The sequence below is a fragment of the Amborella trichopoda genome, chromosome 6, assembly GCF_054954075.1.
Source record: "Amborella trichopoda isolate Santa Cruz 75 chromosome 6, AtrichopodaSantaCruz75HAP2 v2.0, whole genome shotgun sequence".
Lineage (NCBI taxonomy): Eukaryota > Viridiplantae > Streptophyta > Magnoliopsida > Amborellales > Amborellaceae > Amborella > Amborella trichopoda.
In genome coordinates, this window is record NC_142341.1 from 49,354,897 (window position 1) to 49,361,826 (window position 6,930).

Genomic DNA, 6,930 nt, shown 5'->3' on the forward strand with positions numbered 1-6,930 from the left:
TAGATGCAGATTTTAGTTGCTACTATAGCAAAATCATTGTGTACATGAAATACTATTTATAGCAAACCATTTTGTAAAGTAAATTATTGTGTGAAGAAAATCATATACATGCAGATTTTTGTGATTATTTGTGATAATTGTTTTATAAAAATATTGTATATGGCACAAATTAGAGCTCAAAACATAGTCTTGTGATTATTTGTGATAATTGTTTTTACGAAAATACTGTTTATGGCACAAATTAGAGCTCAAAACATAGTCTTTTACTGGTAAATGAGAAGCAGACAGTGTGACTACAGGACCAAGTAATCATTATTTTGTTTTTGATTATGTGATAACAAAGTTAAACAATATAGTGTAAACCGTAAACTTACAGGAGCAAGCAATTTTTCTTATAGGATTAGGTTTGAGCAAGCCGTTTTACTTATAGGATTAGTTCCTCAAACCTAATCCTTCTGGTCTGCTTGATGTTTCCTAAGAAAATGAAAAATCCTCTTCCTTTTCTCTCTCTAAAAATCAGTTAGGCCTCCTTTCTCTCAAACAACATCCCAAATCAGAAAAACTACCTTCAAACTATCCCAAATCGTATCCCATCTTTCTTTTCTCTCTCTAAAAAACAATTCATTACGGTTTGTGAAGCCGATGATCTCTTCCTTCTTCCTTCTCTCTGTAAACCTGAATGGCTATGAGGTCAACCCTATTTTCTCCTCCTCTTTTTCTCTCTCTCTAACCCGTAAACAGTAAGATGTGGGGTGTGGTTTCTGTAAGGTTGCAACCTTAGACAATCCAAATAAGATGTACCTCCAAATTTTATAATAATATGTAATTTTAGTGTAAAATATTCTTACAATTATCTCAAAATCTATTTTCATATCTAATTGTAAAATTTTAAACTCCAAAATTTATTTAAATAAAGTAGATCTATAAACATATGAAAATCTTGAAATTGGACAGTCGAGATATTGTGTTGCAAGGTGTACCGTTTATAGGAGTCAAAATATTTTTTTCTTTCATATTCATACATCAAGAAGTTGAGATGATCAATTAGATGGTTTTTCAACATTAAAACAACCTTTTTCAATAGATTTTTTAGGTGCATCTGTAATTCTACAATTTAAGGTTGCAGCCTTATATAAACTTTTTCCCTGAGGTGTAAAACCCAAATTTCTACAAACTTCCTTTCAATTAAAGAAATTTATAAAACTTTAACCATAGTTATGGAGTGACCATGGTCACCATACCATAGTCAAATCACTTTAATGAGAAAACAAAAAACGTGTATTTTTTTTTGTGCCTACTAAGTACATGTGATTTTTAAGTATTTAATGAATAAATTTATCTAATAGTTAAAGTATTTATTGAATAAATTTTGTAGTATATTTGTTTTTGGTATGTAATAAGTTGGTTTGATGTTTCTTAAAGTATTTAATGCGTAGATTTTATGTGATCCATTTTTTTTTGGTATATACTAGTCAATTATGTATTTAATATTGAATGATTGGATGAGAGTCACGAGACATCTAAAATAATTGACTTAAATATATTAGTCTAATAAAGTTTTTAGGAAAAAGTTTATATAGAGCGAAGGCTCTAAACAATCAAATTCGAGCTTACCTCAAAAATTTCACTAGAAGAGGTTGTTTTGATGCCCAAATATCCTCAAATTGATCATCTCGATATCAAGATGCATTGACACGAGAAAAAAATAGATTTCAAGTTTTAAAAATAGTGTATTTTGTAACGTATTTTTGGACCGTTAATTTCTAAGATTTTCAAATTTTCATAGATCTCTCGATTTACACTTCTTTTGAAGCTTTAAACTATATAAATAAAGATGAAAATATATTTTAAGGCTATCAAAAAGATTTCCGGTATTGAAATCATATTTCTAGATACTATTTGAACGTAGGCTCTAATTTGATTGTTTAGAGCCTAGGCTCTATACAAACCGCACACAAGTTTTAATGGATGAGTTAGTTATTGATGGCTTTGACATAATTTTTATTTTTTAAAATTTCAAATTTTCTAATGTTATAAATTTATCATATTTTTTTACTCCGATTTTTTATATTAGTTATATTTTTATATGAAGTTATTATCTCTCTAATAATAATATTGAACTTCTCTCTGCTCTTGCTTTCTAGTTTCTTATCAGGGTTCTTCTTATTGTCTCTGTTTTGTACATTTATAGGAATAAACTGTAAATCTAGAGAGGAATCAATATAATAAAATTCTGAAATTGTGTAAATTGGGTTTGGGATTTCTCATCGATTTCTTTAAAATTTTATATTTCGAGCAATTTTTTACCATTTTCGACTGCTCTATTGAGATCAAGAATATGCAAAAAAATAAAAATAAAAATTTTAAAACATTGAAATAATATTTTTTAGAAAAAAATTATAAACGAATGATTTTTATACTTTCCCAAAATTCAAAATTGAACTTTACAAAGTTCATTTTTGTCTGTTGGTATTTACAAAATTTATTTCTAAACAACAACACACTTCGAAAATCGAATTTAACAACCTTTATATCTCCCCTAAAAGAGAAGTTTTTCAAATTGTCTATTAGTACTTTTATGCATAGACTTGCCTTGATAGTTTAAAGTTTAAACTATTTAGGATTGAGTCATTTGTTATTTGTTATATGAGTGTATTTTTTTTTATCTCCCATGTGTGTAAACATGTTTTAGCAAAAAAATATATATAAATTTAAAAATATAACTACATTAGTTGTAAAGAAATACAATCCAACTGTCACGAAAAATGTAGTATAAAATCCAAAAAGAGGTAATGTTTAAACAATAAAAATTACACCATGTGGCCACAATAGTAGACTAATAAAAATAATGCTTGAATTAATAAACCTCTTCAATCTCCTCCAATAGCCTAATATATATTTTTTAAGGGCTTCTCCTGGCTTTTTTTCGGTTTTTGAAATTGGTTTCCAAATTTGATATTTATTTGAAGTTATGTGAAAATATATTTGGAAGGTTTTTATAGCACATTAAAAGAAAAGGTGGATCACAATTAAAACATGTAATTTCGAAGTCTTACATGCTAAAACCATGCGATTTCAAGCAAATTATTTCACTATTTTATAATACTGAAAGGCATGTGATTGCATGTCCAGAGTCAAAGGCATACAAAATACATGCTATTTAAGGTTGGTCAAAACTTTTTTAATGTAATGAGAAAAAAGACGAATTTAGAATTTATTGCAACGCATTCAAACAGACATGTCTGGCAAATAAAATTATCTTCTTATATTTTAATAAACATCCAAACAGTCTACCAAGATAATAAAATAAAACAATAATGTTTCTCAATTGAAGAGAAAAAAATTTGCATTTTTTTTCAATATGAATATTTTTTCTTTGACATCCAAATTGGGCCTTAGCGATATTTTTAGATGAGGTATTTTTGCTCCGTATTTTTTACCCGATTTTTTCATCGAACTTTTTAAAATAAAAACGATTTGTTTCCGATTTTATGGTGAGCTGATTTATTGATAGTCCCCGACTTGCTAACCATGATTCAACCCAACCCTAATAAACTAAGAGCTAGGACACAAAATGCAGCCAAAGGGATGGGCTTGAACTGGCCACCATGGATTGACACCTTAGCTGGGCCTAGGCCAATGCATTTTCGGGTCGGCTTAGGATGCCACCAGCCCTACTTGTGGACTCAATGATCGGTCAATTTCTAATTATGGTGGGGCAATATAAAGACCAAAATTATGAAGATCATACATCCGGGTTGGTCCAATTGGTCAGACAACCATCTTGTGGGTTGGTCCAATTAGTCAGACAACCATATGATGCGTTGGCTAGTCTAAAAGAAAAATTAGGTTTTAACGAAAACTCGTCAAGACCAATGTTTAAGTAGTTTCCGTTATTCAAACAAACCCGTTTAGAGCAACTGGCTAAAGAAAATTGGGGCATTTTTAATATACTAGAAATTTGTAAGCTATTATTTTGTTTTTCCTTTACTTTTTTTAGAATATGAGCAACCTATTTAATCGATAGTCATACCCGTTTTATACTGAGAAAGCCGCAGATTTCAAGCCCTTTGCTGGGTTTGGACCCCTCGCAAATTCGGTGGTTGGTCCAGTTATGATAACATTGTTAGGGACCTCAAGTTATTGGGTTTGTCTAAGCAAAACTCACTCTATGTAAATTTTAGGCCCTCAAGTTTTTGAGGATGTAATCTCTTTTACCTAGCAACCAACTTCCAAAAAAAAAATGGAATTTCAATCTTTCCATATGTGTTTAAAAAGTTAACATCCTAAGATTTAATAATGACCGGACACTCTTTTTGGACCATATCTCACCATTTTCAAAACTTAAAATAAAAAGTTTATCTAAGATGTCAACCTCATACTATAAAAGGAACACCACAAGAATCCACAAGAAAATGCCGTTTCGATGCTAGAAAATCCTTATTTTGATCATCTCGATATTGAAATGTATGTATATGAAAAGAAAAAGGATTTGTAGTCCTACAAATAGTGCATCATGTAACACATTATCTGAACCGTCTACTTTCAAGATTTTTAAATATTTGTATTTATGTTGGATCTGTATCTCTTTTTGAGGGGTGTGGTTTGCATAAAGTTGAACGCACCTCTAAAATTTTCATAATCATAATTTTGATATAAGAAACTCTTAGGATGACTTGAAAATCTACTTTCATCTCTAATTATAAAATTTTAAACTTTAAAAATGCCTCAAAGCAAGTAGATCTCTAAACACATGAAAACTTGAAAATAAACGGTCCAAATAATATGTTGCAAGATGCACTACTTTGTAGACTCAAAATCTTTTTTTCTTTTCATATTCATTCATCTCGATATCAAGATGATCAATTAGAGGGTTTTCCAACATCCAAACAACCTTTTATGATGGATTTTTGAAGCGCATCTTTGATTCTACATTTTAAGGTTATAACCTTATATAAACTTTTTTTTTTTTTTAGCTTCAAATTTCATAATTACAGATAGGAATAGGCTTTCATACCATCTTAGTAGTTTCCAGCATCAAAACCACATCTTCTGGCGGGGTTTGGAGGTTTGTCCTACTTTCATTGCTTAAGGTTGACAACTTATAAATCGTACTCAAACTTAAATCCAGTTATTATTTTCTTTAAATAGTCATGGGGTGATTCTTTGGTGGATCCAAAAGCTTTAGATCATAAAAACACTCATTAGTAAGTTCTTTAGTATGAGGGACCAACATACAATATGCCCCAAAGAAGCATGGTACATGAGAGAGCTTTTGGGTTGATCCAGGCGTACTTAAACAGAATGAGCGTGAGGAGCGGTCCTCCCCCTGCATCAGCGAGTAGATTAGAAATGGATGGGGTTTCTATTAGTCAACCGATCATATGTACATATGAGTCCCTTTATAAAATCTATTTTAAAAAATATATTTTTTATCCAATTTTTTAGGGATCCATGATCTAGGCCAAGGCTATCATGAATATTAAAATAAATAAATAAATAAATAAAATATTAAATATACTTTTTCTAGGAAACTTTTATCCATAAGTATTTTGGTCCAGTATGTTGTGCATACCCAAAAAAAAAGATGTATGTTCGTAAATTAGCAGACTCTCGCGCCCGAGTCACGTAATACTTTTCCATTAGAAAATGAGAGGGAAAAAACAAAGGAAAATAAGAAATGAGAGGGATGAAAGTTAAAGGAATGAGCATTTTTTACTTCTTTATTTTATTTGTATGTGCTTCATAAAATGCCGATCTAAATTGGAATTAGAAATTGGCTGGGCTGATTCCTACCAGGTATCGAGAATTGACTTGGATCAAAGTGACTCGTCTGGTTCTGTAAAAGAATATGACCCGCATGGGTACCGGGTTACTCCATTAGATAGAATCGCCCAATTTTGACCTATTTTATTTTTTATCTATTTTTATGTTTTACAGATTCAAATTTATCATTCGAATTTTCCTGAGACAGTTTCTCACAGCAAAGAATTAGTCAGCTCTCCCCAAATCAGCCACTGAGATAGGTCCAACACAATTCTAGCCACCTAATATTGGTAATATGGGCTTTAAAACACTAGTGTATATACTGGCATGGTGAGCTTGATAGGGTGGTTTGCATTTTAAGAGCATTTGAGTAGATTTAAAACATATTAACAAGCCTTCTAATTTACTCATGACATTAACCAAGGAAGTTAAAAAGTAATTGGCTCAAAGTGTCAATATATTTTTCTATGCAAAAAGTTACCATAGGGATTAGGCTTTGTGATAAAAAGTCTCACCTCATAATTTTTAGACATTGAAAATCCTTTAAATTGATCATCTTGAGACCTCGACAGGATCTAAAAATTATAGATAATGAGCTCTAAAAATAGTGTGTTGCATCACATTATCTAGACCACCCATTTTCAAGCTGTCATAATTTTGTCTGAACTACACTATTTTGGAAGCTTCAATTTCATAATCAGGAAGGAACATCATAAGGGTTTCATGAACCAAAGCTGCATTTTCTAGTGAGGTTTTAAAATGCATCTTTACCTTGGTAAAACTTAGGTCTTATGAGAATGGCCTGGGGCTCTGGCGAAAGTATTTTCAATCCCTATGATGAAGTCTCTGACTCCATTCTCATCAAAAGGTAGAGGCTCAAATCCCCACTTACTTATCACTTTTTGTAGAAAAAGAGCTTGAGCTTAATTGGCTAGCGCTTGAAGATTTACAACGCTACGTCCTAAACTCAATTCCTACCAAGGGTAGGGGCCTCTCCCCATTGACTCACCCAAAAACTTACCCAAAAAAAAACATAGGTCTTACCGTATTGGTAACCCTCCTTAGGTGAGCATATCGGCTTCCATGTTGGTTTCTCTCCATTGTAACAAATAGATCCTCATCCCTGGATGCAGTAGACACTTACGATGAAAGTTTCTCCAAGGT